General features: G+C 40.3%; 1 protein-coding gene across 1 annotated transcript in view; it reads left to right on the forward strand.

The window, feature by feature from the left end:
- Positions 1-604: 604 nt before the first annotated feature.
- Positions 605-16715, forward strand: part of LOC139633693 (solute carrier family 45 member 4) — a 53369-nt gene continuing 37258 nt past the window's right edge. Inside the window, exons 1-2 of the mRNA XM_071499537.1 lie at positions 605-738; positions 2181-2262. The gene's annotated coding sequence lies outside the window, so the exon portion shown is untranslated. The remainder of the gene's footprint in view (positions 739-2180; positions 2263-16715) is intronic.

The raw sequence follows: 16715 nt of genomic DNA on the forward strand, positions 1-16715 counted from the left end.
GATACAGAGACAACCTAAAGCCACAGAGGGACTGTTCAAATATAGATTTGATGTGAACTTTAGGGCTGAAATGATTCATAATTTTAAGTCATTTTTAAGCAAAAATGGCACAAAAAACTGGTAGCCCACCTCACATTTGAATATTTGCTAGTTTCCTCTCATCACATTTGTGTATTTGACTGATGGTTAGATAAAACAAACGTGAACAAGTCAACTTGACCATCAGTGAAAAATGATGGACATTTTTTGGGGCCCGTGGATGCCTGGGGCCCCTGGGCCATTGCCTGCCTTGGGTAGTAGCTTTATCTGAACCCACAATGTAGCTGTCAGATAAATTGTGTGGGATAAAAAGTTTGTTATTTCCCCTTGAAATGTAGTGGAATAGAAGTATAAAGAAGCCTAAACGGAAATATCAAAGTAAAGGATTTGTCCTTGAGTAAACATCTATCAATGACAGAAAACTTACGGTATTGCCCTTTAAAAAGTCTGCTTCTCCGCTTCTTTGTATACCACCGCCGCGGCCCCGCCTCTTTATGCAAAGCAGGTGTGACGTCGGCGGAAGCCAGCGCTACGTCTCTTCTTCCGACAGATATTCCTTTAAAGGCGCATTTAAAGCCCTGGCTTCAGTTGCAGGAGCAGCGGAGGACCTATGCAACAAAAGCCGCCGCAGAGCCGAGCGACTGCCTGAGCGCTCAGCGGACAAAAACACGGAGCCTGCGGCTGACACAACCCGGCGAGGTGAGCGGGGTGTCCGGTAAAAGCACCGGTGACTAGAGGTGACGGATATTAAACATTTTGTAGCCGCTGTTAGTCGCGGCTCCGGCAGGCAGCCTGAGATACACAGCATCTCAGGTTGCTCGCTGCAGAGAGGAGGAGGAGGAGGAGGAGGGGGGGGGGGGGGGGGGGGCATTTACAGTAGTTTCTGTAGGCCTGTGTCAAAAACAAAAAGAGAAGAGAGGCTGGGGGGTGCACACAGCCTGGGACAGGTCAGGTTGCATAATGAGGCTGCACTAATTATAAAGTGTGTATAATTAGGGTTTTAGAATGGTGATGCAGTTTATGTCAAGAGGGCTCAAAAACAGAGGAGGCTCGGGGTTTTAGTTTGGGCAGTAGAAGAAGAACAAGCTTCTCTTCATTTCTTTCACCCATGCATCTTGTAATTATCCTGAAAGAAGCAGTTTACCGTACCCTAGTGGATAACACACCTGTTACTGTGGAAGGACAAAAACAAAAAAGAGTGACTTGGATTCTGGGCTTCGGGGCTAGGCAGTTAAATTAGAGAAAGTATGAGAAGTGTTCTTCTTTGTTATCAACTATTCATCTGTGTTTCCTTTAGAAATGGCTTCTGGTGCATTTAAATGTCATCAGATGTGGGTGTTTTTCCACCAGTCAGCAGTTTGACTTGAATATAAAAAAAAACACTTACAGCTGTAAAGGTTAGCCAACCAGCTGAAAGAAAATTTTATAAATCAGTTAATTATTAAAGCTGCTTCTTAAACAAGAATACCAGCATTTGAAATGTGAATATTTTCGATTGTCTTTGGGTCAGACAAAGCTGGTGATTCCAAGACGTCATCCTGGGACTGGGAGATTGTTTCTTACGTGTTATAGATCAAGAAATTCATCAATGAATCCATAGAATAATTGGCGGATTAAAACAATCTTGTAAAAGATCTTTACTTGCTCTCCTAGTGTAGTAATAAAAATGTCAATGTCAGGTAAACAACAGAGCTCCTCCACCTTTTTTCTGTCAGAAAACAATGATACACTGAGTTTCATGTATTCGGTTTTACGTTCCTACTCAGAGTTCTCATCAGATGGATTTTAACAATCTTACACACAATTCCAGACACATTTATGCATTTAAGCAAACAAATGTGTGCCCAAATACATGTTTGACAGCCGCAGCTCTATCACATTACTGATGCAAAAGGCTCGTGAAAGGAGAGACGCGGGAGAGAATTTGTGTCGAGCATTTTTCTGGTTTGTGCGCATTCTAATGTGTTGGCAACTACTGATTTATTTTTATACTTGTGTGCATGAGACTGTTAGAGCGCATGTGCAATATTGATTTAATGAACATACAATGACCTACTGCTTGTGTGTGTCTCTGTCTGTGTGCACTGTGCTGATTTGCTGAGGCATAACTCTTTGTTTTGTGTGTGCTTTTGTGTCTTCAGGTCCGACTTCAGGGCTTAAGATTGCAGCCTGGACCAAACAATAACGTCTCAACGACATTTATGAAGCTTTCAAGGCCTTTTGGTGAGTCACAAATCCACACACACACACACACACACACACACACACACTAAGGAGGCAGCACCCATTTTGTTGTATTCATTCTCTGCTTCATTGCTGCTTGTTAAAAGTCTTTGTTGTGTGTGTTATTTTGCTGTTTGGTGTCTTGTAAATCAGCACAAAAACATAACAAATGTGCCAAAGCGAGATGTAAATGGCCAACAGATGTGCCCCGTCTGTTGTCTTTGAAGTGTGATGTGTTTCTCTTCTTCTGAAAACCACAACCAACACGAGCAGGACAATACTGAATAGATCTGAATAAATGTGCAGTATATGGCTTCAGTGTGATCTGATGGTAGTCCTGGTTTGGATGGACTGCCCAGGATCGCAATAATACACACATATACAAACACACACTTCTTCCCAAGGAACCTTTGTCTTTTTGTGCCACACTCTTGCTCTCGACATGTTGTGATGCAGGTTAGGTTTCACATTGCGCCGGGCTCAGCTGAAGTGAAAGCAATCGACTTCCTCTTGATGAAATGTTTGCTGACTATCAACTGGTGCTTAGTCAGCATCGAGTTATTATCCACACACACACACACATGCACACAAACACACACAGTCTACCACATAAATGTTGCCAGACACAAGGGATCACGCGCAGACAGTCACATGAACACACACACGCACACACACACCCTCATGCACATAAATGTAAATTTGCACAAATGGTGTGCTGACAGAGCAAACGCCCCCCTATACATACATACACAAAGAAAAGCTTTTGTTCATCTGCTCACATACAAATCTTACTTTGCATGAGGAACTGGTTGGTATTTCCATAAACAACACATCAATAACACCTTAGTTCAGATCACAAGCAGTCAGCCTACATACACGTCCTGGTCTTTACATGTTATTCTAACAGATGCTCTACATTCAAAGATGACTGAGGACAAGATTGAGGTTTTGAACTGAAGTAGAAGACTTTTGTGGGGGATCTTCACTTAAAGAATGGCTGTTGAGGGTTGAATTGTGGCCCACATTACATACACAGAATGCACACATTCGGTCAAACTATATAACTATATATTTCAAACTGACTTGGTATGACTACTGTTGAATACTGCAGTGTGAGCCAGCACCAGTGCACTCACTGCGACTTCAGATCTGTTTGGTTAAAGGAGCTTTTTGTATTTTTTGCTATTGCTACATAGCCAACATTAGCATTAAGAGCTATTAACTTAACAGCAGTGGTGTAGTCTATGTAATACACAGGTATACCCAGTAAGACAACTCCAGAATTCCAGTACAACCACTTAAAATGCCCGAGGACAAGTAACAACCTAGTTTTCTGACAGAACTTGCACCCCAACAATTTGTTCATGTGAAAAATGGTTGGGGGGGGGGGACAAAGTACACTAGAGTGTACATCGTGTACTTCATTCCTTTATTTGCCGAGAGCTGTCTCCAGCGATGGAAAGCAACGACAGCGTTAACTCTTGTCCTCATCTTGTCTTCTGCCTCTAGCACTTTTAATGTTTTTCCATATCTTGAGAGTCTCAGTGGGTACAGTAAAAACTTGTAGGTTCCTCAAAACAACAAGGTGTCCTGCTGCAAAGTGGTTTAAGATGCTCATCACGTAACCTTGATAGCATTAGGCAACATTAGGTAAACAAGGAGTTGTACTGAAGCCAGTCTAGAGAAGGCTTTTAAGGAAGAGTTTGACATTTTGTGAAATATGCTTATTTGCTTTCTTGCCGAGAGTTAGATGAGAAGATCAAAACCAATACACTACATATGAAACTATATCTCATTGCCTGTTAGCTTAGCTTAGCTTAGCACAAAGATTGAACACAGGGGTAAAGAGCTAGCCTGGCTTTGTCTTCAGGTAACAAAATCCACCTACCAGCACCTCTAAAGCTAAAGTGTAAAAATGACACATTGTGGTTTTACGGTGGGTATTTCTTGGCCTTATGCAGTGATTTCTGAAGGTCGTTGTATTTTGTTTTTGTTTTTTGTTTTTTTCCAATCTGAAGCAATAGGTTGTTCCCTATTTCCAATCCTTGTGATAAGCTAAGCTAACCAGCTGCTGGTTATAGCTTCATATTTATTAAGTGTATCAATCTTCTCATCTAAGTCTTGGCAAAAAAGCAGATAAGCTTATTCTCAAAAATGTCAAACTGTTCCTGTTTTTTTCTTTAGAGGAATACAGTGGTGTGGGCACTTGTGAGACAGTGAAATCAGATCCATCAAGGCCAGGTTGAATAAAATATCCATGAGTTTGAAGGCTTATCCTAGCATTTTAAAACACTCTGACAAGTGAGTTTACAAGGTTGGTAAGTTTTTACAGCAGCAATAATCATTCACACATGTACCAGGCAATTTTTTTTAAAATTCTGTAGCAATCAAAGTAGTAGTAATCCAGCTCTTGTTACTGGTCAAAACTCATCATTTGTTAGTAATATCTTCTGCCTCATATTGTCCCTTTCCCCCTCCCTCACCATCTTAGCCTTTCTCCGTATATTGGACACACACATACACACTCACAAACAGTAGATCTGGCTTTGTATCCTGAGCCTTGATCCTGTGTGTAGATAACCCATTTCCTACTGACGTGAAGTTTCTGTATACAAACCTGAAAGACAGAGAGAGAGAGAGAGAGAGAGAGAGAGAGGAAAAAAGAGAGCGAGCGAGTGTGTTTTCCAATCTCTGATCACAACACAAGACTGTGTGTTTATGCTTGTGTGTGTTTATCGTCTCAGTTACATCAGTGCCATCAATAGCCCCTCTTATCTCTACCAGATCTTACACACACGCGCATACACACACTTGTTGCAGCTATAAATGTTGCTGTCTTGGTTGAAGCTTGTTCGAGTCACAGTATTCGGCAGATGAGGGAAAAAAGGACCAAACCAGTCCGTTTGAATATATATATATATATATAGTTTGTTTTTTTTTATGTTTTTTGACACAACAGGCAAATTGAAATGTGATTCATGTAAAGATCTGGCATGGCTTTTCACAAGTCTGGTGGGTAAAAATGACTCTTTTACTTTATTTTTGGTTGTGCACAGTTATCCTCTCTGAACTTCTTCTTCAGACAGCAGAGATCAGGAGAAAGTGACATTGATGTCTAGGAAAAACAGAAAAGTAGATGTTACAGTTTGGTTCATCTTCAGTCTAATAGATCTATGTCTGCAGGCTGTTGTGTTTGTTTGTGTCTGTGTGTCAAAGATGTGTGTGTGTGGCATGTATGCAGCTACACTGCATACATGCCTGGTTGTTTTCTAGTGGTGGAGGTCTGTTATCAAAGTCAATATCAGATGGCTGTACTGTATTTAGCCCTGGCTTTGAGTTAGAGGACATACACACACACACACACACACACACACACACACACACACACACACACACACACACACACACTCCGCAGACAGAGATTGTCAATAATACAAATGTGTTCTAAGAAGAAAGACTTTCCACTTTGTTTGCTTGTCATCTCTCCTCCTCTGTCTTCTTTTCTGACCTTTTTGTGGTTTCCATTTTTACACATCTTGAGCTTGTATTTTGTTCCATGTGGTTAAACTCATCATTTATAATCAAAAGAAATCACTCAGACTAAAAGTTTATTCTTGACTTTGGAAACAAAATAATCTCTCTGCAAGGAGCCTTCAGTCCTATCTCATGATCCTCCTCAGCAGACAGCGTTGTTATTTTTTTGTCACCTACTGTTCTCAAGGTCAAGAATGAATTTGACCACTTTGACCAAATAATGTGTTTTATTACATGGGTGAATTAAAAAAATATTGTGATAATAACTCTAAGGTTAAATAAATTTTAAAAAACAAACAAAAAAAAACCCATAAACCCGACTTCCTTGTTACTGTTAAAGTTCACCAGTGGTCACAGTTCCTTATATAGAAAACAAATCAGAGGTACTTGTAGTCACTGCTACAGAGCAAAGAGCTGACATTTAACCCACCGTTTCTCAGCAGGTTTTGGTGGTGTGAAATCCTGTTTATAAATCTGTTTTAAAAATCAAGCGTGAGTTGTGCTGTTCTCCTCCGAAGTGCTAATGCAGCCAGCTCGGCAAAGCCAGCAACAGCATGAATCAAATTCCGACCTCTGAAAACACAATTCACACAAGTGGTGAGGCCTTTAGACTTAATCAATTATTAATTGAGCACAGCAGTATTTTTCCAGCCATTTGCCAGTTTGGAACAGCAGGCTGCTTCTGTTATCTTGGGTGGATGCTAATTTTGATTATCGTTAAAAGCTTTAGTGCAGTAAGAGGTCCAATTTCTCATATCGATGTTTCTGCATAGCTGCTCACTGTAGGTCTTTCCCGTAACTGTCTTTTAACTGAAAAATGCACCAAACGTTATGGTGAAGGACAGAATTTTCCTTCCGGGCTGACCGAGTCTCAGCTTAGGCAGCATGAAAAGCTTGAACAAATTTGGCTTATCCACACTCTGGGGCTGTTTGGCGTCTGCTGTTTGTGGTTAATTTTACTACTCCCATCAGTGAGCTGTGTTCTGCCATGAAACATCTGGAGTTTGAGCCAGAACTTTCAGCACGACATTTAAGTTTCTCTTGCCAAAGTTTTTTCCAAAGTCATTTCATCCTTGCAGTTTTAAATCAGGTAATGAAACTTCGCTCTTAAAGCATCTTTTTGGGTTCCCTCCAATCACTGTTCCCATCTTTACTGAGTCATCCTGAGCAAAATATGTCCCTGGGCAAACTGATGTCCTGCCTTCCAATTAGATTACCAGAGAGCTGAACAGATGCCAGAGAAGACTGGCAACCACTCAGATTGACTTTGTGTGTTGCGTCTTGGTGGCCTTTAGGTCTTCGTTGGAGAAGCACACAGCACATCCAGTTCACACACACTTATCTCTCCAGTATTTAGAGTTTAAGTGTGTATACAGTACAGATAACACAGTTTTACTGTTGTGTTGATGTTGTGAAAGGCTGACACCCTCTGATTTTACTATAGCCTTTATTACTGTGTCTGAAACAAATGGAGACACAAAGTAGTGTGAAGTTCACTTTGTTGTGTTACAAATAAAGTTGCAATGCCTGTGGGATTTTTTTGGCATCTGGCACTGAGAGTAGGCAGCACAGGAAGCTAATGTGTAAGGCAACTTACTACGTTACTACAGCATGCTGCTTGTCTGAGGTGGGCAGGGAGGGCAGTTCTCTAATTTCTGCATCTTTCATCACATTGATAGAAAATATCATACAAAAATACAATATTACCACAGAAAAGTCCTTATCATTGATCTTCAGTGTTGCCCTAAAGGTATAAAGAAACAAACAAACATATTACCCAACCCTAATGTCAAGTCACAGTTTTAAAGCTTTACTATTTTCTTGTAATTGGTTTGTGTCATGGCTGCTTGTGTGCCTTTACTTGCAAGATGAATGCTTTTATTTAGATCTATTTATTTGAGCCATGTAGACAATTTTATGGAAATGTTATTTGGAGCTTGGTAAACGGATTTCCACACCAACTGTTATGTAAAAATTACCATTTCAAAATTGCCTTTTCAAATTTGATGTGAATAGTGCCACACCCAGTGATTGTTTTCATTGTTGATTAATATGCTGATTATTTTTTGATTAATCAAGTATTTGTATGGTTTGTAAGATAACAGCGAAAATGATAGAGGAAATATCTATCACTGTTTCCCAGAGCCTGAAGTGTGTGTCTTCAAATTGATTGTTTTGTCCAACTAACTCATCGAACCAACAATATGCTCAGTTTAATGTCACAGAAACCTAAGAAAACCAGCTAATCTCCACATTTCAGATGCTGGAACCAGTGATTCTTGGCATTTTGTGAAGAATGACTTCATTGAATTCACTGATTATCAACATAGTTGCCAGTTAATTGTGAGCTCTGGATGTGAACATGCAAGTGTCACAGACTGCACCATCTGAAAGAGGCTGTAGCCAGGTAGTTAGGCCCAAAGAGAGAAAATAACTGGGTGTGTGCCAGTAATGTCATTAACACTGTTTGTAATGCTGCACTCAGAGTAATGGGCACACACACACACACACACACACACACAGGTTTAGTCACACCATCATAACCTACACTCACAGAGTTGTCATATACCACTTGCGAGTTAAACAGGCTGTGTGTAACATTCTGGTGTCACCAGCAGTGCACTGATCCACAACATCACGCTTAACCAGAAATGTCAGAGTTTCATTTCCCCGGAGGTACTTTGAAATATTTGTTCCTCTTTTACATTCTCTCTGTGTCTGTGTTTCTCACATTATGTGGTTGTTCTAATCCTGTGTCACTCAGTGGGGTCAAGCACAGTCAGAGCGACAGATTTTACTGTGGCCTACCAAATATAAAAATGTGTTCACTCATGGTACTTTGAAGCGCTTTGGATTAAACGCTCCACCAAATAATTTAATCAGCTCTGCGTGTTTGTGTGGCCCAGTTATTGATTTATACTTGATATTTGGATTGTTTTTGTACACTGTGTCCTTTGTGGAAATGTCCTCAGAGGAAAGTTGGTTTCCCTGAGTCTTTGGTGAAGTGTTTGGTAAAGTCAGGCATGAGTCACCGCAGCCTGTATGGGGCCCCGTTTGATCATAACATCATGTTCTCGATGCTAGAGATGAAAATATTGTTGGAATAATGTTATAGACTCTGAGGTGAGGGAAAGTAGGTTGGTAGTCTCGCCTGACATTTCTGTTTGAGTTGTGGGTGTTATGATTTCAGTCACAACTCATCCTGTTATGTTTGATTAAATTGACATGACTACATCTTAAATGATTTACATTTAAGATGTGAATCATCTTCGATCTGACTTGGTTGTGCAAAAAGTATATCACATTATATACAGTTTATTGATGGACAATGCTTGAAGGTAACTGGTGCTTTGCTTGTTTACATTGCATTGTAGGATAATTGAATCCGCTCTATATATACTTTAGGGTATAATAATTCAGAATGTGGATATATTAACCCTTTAAAACACAGATAAATTGGCTATTTTTGATTGATAAATGTGCACACACAGTTTCAAGGATTTGCACGTTGTTGGACTGCGAGACTGGATTGAATGTAGGGAGAGATACCATCATTTCTAAGATTTTAGTTCTACAGTCTTCTGTGCATTAGGGATGAGTGGATCTGTACCTGTACCCCAAAGTCTTGCTTTGAGTATCAATGCAACAGTCGCATCATTGCAATAAATACCAAAAAATGGATCTGACTCACATTAGATCACATATCAGGCACATAACAGTAAAAAGAAATACTGATGGTAATGTATTCAGAAGTAGCCTCATGCTGGCCCTGGTATTACCTTGCATGAGAGTGAAACCAGATTTTGTGGTATTGCTCACCTGTACTGTCTTTCTCCAGCATGATATTCTTTTTGAAAATGACCACAATGGTCCAAAAGATTCTATCAGTTCACATGTTATAAGTTCACAGTCAAGTACCTCATGTACTAGCAGTGTGTGAAAGTTCTTCATAGTGGTTGTGTCTAACTGGGGGAACAGTGAGTGGTAAAATGTTAAATGGTGAACTTTACACTGTAGTGAATAGTGAATCGTTTTGGACACAGCCCATCTGCCATGACTACAGGAAGTCAGACTGCATTTTTATGTGGAGTTTTGCATTTATGTTGTTGTTGTTATTAATACATGAAATGCTTGTCATTCATACAGCATCTCTTATTTTTATCCCATTAAAGTTTTAAGTGTTGATGCTGATGTTGATTTTTGGAGTTTGATTGATATGGCATAGAGACTGCTGGCACACATCTACTGACATGTTGCTAGTTTTCAAATAGGTTGTGTTTGTTTGCAGCTTGCAGGAAGTATTTGCAGGTTTGGTGAGAAGGCTGGACACAGTTTGGTTTGTATGCAACCCAAACTAAATTTGTGCCATGGGCCAGTTCTCATTGCTGTCCCGATCTGACAGAGCAACAACATGCAAGAAGAGGAACAGAACTGGAAGAAAACTTGACTTTCATCTCTTGTCTCACCGTCAACAGCATCTCATATAATAGCTTTTTTTTTTTAACTTGTTGCCAGGGGGGTGTCTCACCATCTTGACAACAGGAAATTATAGAGAACAAGATGTTCCTCTATGATTAAATTACACCAAGCCAGAGCAATGTTGCACCAAAAAGTTCATCAACATATTGCTCTATAATAATCTGTAGATTTATTTCTGTACCACATCATCTCTGCTACAGAGTGAGCTTTTTGCACGATACTTAACATGTATTGCACATTGTTGTTTGGTAAGTTATGATGATGATGTGTGTGTGTGTGTGTGTGTGTGTGTGTGTGTGTGTGTGTGTGTGTGTGTGTGTGAAAGGAGGTGCAGGTCAAGCAGTTTGGTGCTGCTTATTTCAGTTGGCCTTTATCAGCATCAAGCATGTGTGTATGTATGAGGTGGAGTGTGTGTGTGTGCGTGTGTGTTAGCCTTGCAGTGGAATATTCCATTAGATGTGTGGGTGGGGTTCACAATTACCACCTTGAGGTCTTGTGCGATCCAGAACAGGTCTGTGCAGGCAGTTTTAATTCTTTTGGCTCTTTGTCAAACGTGCATTACAATGATGTTAGTTAAGGGACAACAACACAGCTTTTTATTGGTTCATTAGTGTGTTGCTATTTTGAGTAGGCTTGTGTGGTAAACTGAAGGGTGTTCTTAATGAGGTTAGACCTGACTGAAAGGCAGGTTAGGGATTGTAGGGATTCAGAGAAGCAAAACTGTAGTGTGTCAGACATCAGTTACACTGATGGCTGGAAAGAAGAACACATGAACGCACACGCACACACACACACACACACACACACACACACACACACACACAAACGGCCAGGGAGATCCATAAAGTAGATCTATATCACATCTTTGCGTGCTTTTTTTTCTGTTTAGCTTGCAGCTCCCTTGTGGGTAAAGGCCTCAGGGGGCCCATCCCCTCCCCTCCCACACACACACGTACATAAATGCACAAATGCACACACACACAATCTGTCCAAAAGGGGGCAGGCCCCCCCGAGGTCAGAAAGACAGGATGCAGGTGGGGGGTGCTGTAATGTGATGTTGGGTAGGGGGTACTATAGTCAGAGGGGGCACATATGGGAGGTGATGCATTACAGTCTTGTGTGTGTGTGTGTGTGGTTTTGTGGCGAGGGTTACACACAGCCAGCAACGTGACTCCAGTGTAGAAGTAGGCCAAGGCCGCTGTCAGCAGCTTGTCAAAACCTCACAGTATCCAGCTTCAAACATTCAGACCTGCAAGACTTAACACCACTTTTTACATTAAAGGACTTTGATGATAATATGTTAGCATGCTAGTTCTGATAAACACTTTCTGGGTCAGTATATGACATGAAAATGATGTCATATTTCTGAGATACTAGACACTGTGTGACATCAACTGTCTAGACAGGCTCAGATCAGCAGGCCGGGGAGATTAAAATAACAGAGTGTATTTTTGTGTGTGTGGTCAGTTCCACTAGAAACCAATAATACTGTGTTGCACATTGTAAATATTGCAGTGTTTTTATAAAGCTCTGGTCACCTTCGGCCTGTCTGGAGAGAGACTTTAAGCTACTTTAGCACAGAGATATTTTTACCTAAAGAAGCAAAATGAAGTGAAGGAAGCTAAAGTGAAGTGATGGCTCTCCCTTTGAAAGCCACTTAGCTGTGTTGTGCTAACTGCTCTGGTTGTGAACTGATTGAAGGGTATATGTGGGCCAGTCACAGTGCTAACTAGCCTCTAGCCTCTTAGCCAGCTAGGCTAAAAATAAACACAAGGATGACTGGGCTATTACTGGGTGTTAAGCTAGCTGACACAACACACAGCAGACTCTTCTCTCCTCCTATAACCTTTGCTAATGTTATGCTAACATTGGCTGTATATTCCCTGAACCTATGTTCTTGAAGTCCCCTCAAAATAGACCAGAGCCCTATTTTGTGCGTCATGGCCCACAGAGGGCCTTAGGTGACTTTACCAGCAACTTAATGCAACTGAATTTTTCAGAATGTCTCTTTTAGAGTATTAGGGTGTATTAGAGTGTTTGGAAAATCATGTAGAAACTACATTTTTTAAATAATACCACAGTGATATCTGGACTAATCTTCTTATCCTGCTTTTAACCTCAGAAATGGAGAAACTGGATATGATGTCACAAAAAGGAGAGTGGCGGAGCGAGGTCAAGTTTAACAAATGCTAGTTTAAAAAAAAAAAAAAAATCATAAATAAACCTGAGCCTTATAAGCCTGCTGTGCATCCATTGGCCAGGGAACAGTCATGAATAAAACAGCCAGTGGTGAAAAGAGAAGTTAGTGAGGTGAACCAGTGGAGAGCTTCTTGGAGTGACTAACTAAAACTGGCATCAACAGGCCGGTCGTATCTAGCATTATCATTTCGTCATGTTATAAGCTATCTTGCTTTACACGCATCATCTGTGCAATTCTAAATGTAATGCATTGCTTGTTGTTAGTGGTAGCTACTGATTTAATGCTACATTCTCGCAATGCTGGAAATAATGGGAAAATCTTCTGTTATTCCGACTTTGGAGCATACATTTTATTCCAAAGTTGTTAGCAGTGTTGGTAACCTTGCAGCCACATTATGTACTGCAAATAGCTTAAATTAGCTAATTTTACGTTACATATTTGTAGCAGTTTGTTGACAAGTGAAACCAGATACAAACAGTGTGTACCTCTCTTTTAATTAAGTGAATAGGCAAAACTAGAATTAGTATTGCCACTGGGTTTTTTTTTGTTGTCCAATTTGTTAAGTTAAAGATATTGTAGCTGATGAAAAATTACTGAATATACAACGATATAACTATATATATTTTCCCACTTTTACCACCACTCATAATTATTGTGTTTACTAAATGAGGTGAATGTCCTTATAATATCATTTAAATCTGCATAATAACATTAATATTTAATGTATTATTTGGATAATCTCCCCTTAATACAGTATTTTTGGTATATTGGAGCTAAGTGGTGAATTCACTGTGTCCACTCAAAGAAGCGCAATGATCTCATTCCCTTTGAAAATTAGATGGCTAAATTGCCATAATGGTGCTGTATGTGGCTATATTGAACTACATTGTGCGTAATTTGAGAAATGTTGAGTCACTCCAGCTTGTGATTTGGTAGATTGACTCTTGACTTGATCAGCCTGTCAGTAGTTTGACTGATTGACTTTGACTGCACTTAGGATTGATATAGGACTCAGAGACATTGTCTTTTGTGTGTATATGTGTGTGTGTCTTCTTGTTATTTCATTTTGATGATGGCCAAAGGTTAAAGTGAGTGCAGACATTTAACACATATTTTGAGAGGAGGCGGCTGTGAGGTTCAGGTGGGGCTAAGACTGGACATTTTTTAGAGCTGTTTGGATGTCATGGTTGTTGTGTCTTAGTAAAACCCAGTCAGTGGAAAGCTCTTATAAATGTTGTAACATGTATGTGTGCTTGAGAGAGTGCATGTATGTGAACAGCAGGTACGTTACGTCATATTCATACCAGCCAGTATAGTGATATAAGCCCTGTGTTAGGAGTAAGGGATTTGTCATTGATTCTGGTGCACGTTGATTCACATGTGCCCCCCTGTACTCTGCACTGCAGCAGCACTGCACCATAATGCACACATCCAGTCCCTGTTTACCCCCCCCCACCCCCCCACCCCTCTCTGATTCTTATCTCTGCCATCTGCTTCCCAAAGCTGGGAATATGGTTATTTTTCATGGGAATACCAACAACTGCATGGGAGTGTTGAAATGTTTTCTGTGAAAAAACGTGGCTTTGCAAAGCAGCATGTGTGTTTCTCCTCTGGGGGTGTAGATTCAAAAACTGTCCTCTACTCTGTGTGTGTCTCTCTGTGTGTGTGTGTGTGTGTGTGAGTGTGTGAGAGAGAGAGAGAGAGAGAGAGAGAGAGAGAGAGAGAGAGAGAGAGAGACTGATGAAGACCTAGAAAGACATAGAAGCCTTAACATCTGTCAGTGGCATCTCTCTCTCTCTCTCTCTCTCTCTCTCTCTCGCTCTCGCTCTCGCTCTCTCTCTCTCTCTCTCTCTCTCTCACACACTCACACACACACACACACACACACCTGGACACAAACATATTTGCATATTTTAGATATTTGTTAGTTTTAGTCAGCTTTTGCACATGATATCTACACTAGATCATAAAATCAGATGACAGACATCAAACAGATGTGACAACAACCTACCCTCACTAATCAGCAGGCAGTAATTCACATAAAAATACTAAATAGACATATCATATTGAAAGTAAAAAAAAAACAACAAAAAACTGGGGATGGAGACAAAAGTGGTGAAAATTTACAGCAGTAGCAACTGAACATAATGGAAAGATACCAACAAACAAAATAATCATATTTATATATCAATTATATATATTGCAGTATATATACTCACATACACACACAGATATGAAGTGTATTTACATGCAGTAACAATAACTATTTTTTAATGTAAGCACTTGATCAAAAGTGAATGAAAAGTATCTTGTTACACTGGGAGCAGTGGAACGAACTGTCTGATCATCAAGAGACGGCTTCACAAAATGAGGATCCTCTCATCACTCCCCTCAGCAGTTTATAAAACCACATTACATTGTTACCCCTCTTTTCTGCTTCTGAAGTCAACCCATCTGTTCTACCTGAAGGAATTTTTTGGATTTCACGGGTGATCGAGCCGAAAATACTCCTAAATCGAACCAAATAAAGCATCAGATCAGGTCATTGGGTCTGTTTTTGCCTGAAAAATTGTAGCCTAGTGTCTCTCTCTCAGTAACAAAATACTTCTCTCTTTATTTTCTTTCACTGTGTCTTGCTCTTTCTCCCCTTTTCACACATACACATAAATGCACAAAAACATCCACAGGTCCACAGCAGTATGTGAACTTGATCCTAAGGTCCCCAACCTTGTAATCTATCTCCAGCTCTATATGGGTCACTGCTATGTTGTGCGTCATGTTGGCAGTGTGTTCACGTGTGCCATTAATGTGTGACACCAAAACTCCTGTCCAGATACAACTTTATGGACTAGTGCTGGAGTATATTAATAGATGCACACATCTAGGGCTGCAGTATTTTCATTTGGTCTCTACAGTTTCAGAAAGTAAAATGAAATGTGTTAAATTTCTCCACAGCCCACGGTGACGTCTTCAGATTGCTTTTTTTTTCCTGACTAACAGTCCAAAACCCCAAAATATTCTGTTTACAGAGTGATAAGGCAGCAGCAAAGCATTTTGATTTGATCAAAATTGTTATCAATTAATTGTCTATTGATTAGTTGTCAACTTCTGTTTACCAAATGATTCACAGTCCAAGCTTTCCACAAACAAATCAAAAAGTGTTTTCAGGTGTGCTCCCCCTGAGGTTACATTCAGACAGCTAAACAATGTTGGTGAACTGACCAACATGTTGATGTGAAAAGCTGTGTACACTCATACACTTATGCAATGCCACACCACTTCTTACATGAACATAGTTGTTGATGTTTGTGCAAATGAACATTGCTAGGTTTTTTTTTGTTGTTGTTTTTCGAGAGGATAGTGGGCAGCACTCAGCTGACTTACAAGTCAGCAGTTATTGGTGTAGCGCCTTCCTATTTCTCGAGTACCAAACACACACACACAGCTTGTGGACTTGAAAGGCTCTGTGTTCTCCTTCATGCAGGACGGCAGCTGGATTTCACATCTGTTACATTGGATTGATACAGAATAACAAGAAAAAAGAAAAAAACATATCAAAACTCCCGTACAAACTTTTCATGTCTTTCCTATGTCATAAAATACTACACTAATAACATATCATCAGTATTTTTTAAACATGGTAGCTTTGTCAAGAAATCCCTAAATACTCAACATCCAACAGAGCTTCGAAGCTCTGGGGAAACGTGAAATACTAGAACGGCACTCCGAGAGTTCAGACCTCTGACAAGGCCGGTGTCCAACAACACACCCCAGACCAGGAAAAAAAAAGAAAAAGAAAAAGAAATTCATAGTAAATCATCAGGCTCTGCCCCTAAAATGTGATGGGTTTTTCCCTGGACTCCATCCCTCCACCAAGTTCAGTGCATATCTGTTTCTGCATAATCCTGCTGACAAATAAACAGACATGAGTGAAAACATTATCCTCTGGGAAGGTAAAAAACAATCAAGTTATATTTTCAGTGGATTACTAACCGCTAATTCATCAATCCCCAGCTCCACCCCATTCCCCGAACTGGGATCTCTTGTCTTTCAATAACTGACACGATGGTGTTGAGCAGAAACCGGCTCTCCATTAGCTATGGCCATGTTTCCCTACAGGCTATGTCAGCCTGCTCTGCAGAAATAAGTGATGCACCTGTAAGATTGCAAAGAGGTTTCACAAGAGCAACCAGAATATGCAAAGCATTTAACAATTCAAGTCACTGCTTATTTGCACTTT

This window comes from Trachinotus anak, unplaced genomic scaffold, assembly GCF_046630095.1.
Source record: "Trachinotus anak isolate AG129_WGS33_773 ecotype Australia unplaced genomic scaffold, CSIRO_AGI_Tana_v1 ptg000016l, whole genome shotgun sequence".
Lineage (NCBI taxonomy): Eukaryota > Metazoa > Chordata > Actinopteri > Carangiformes > Carangidae > Trachinotus > Trachinotus anak.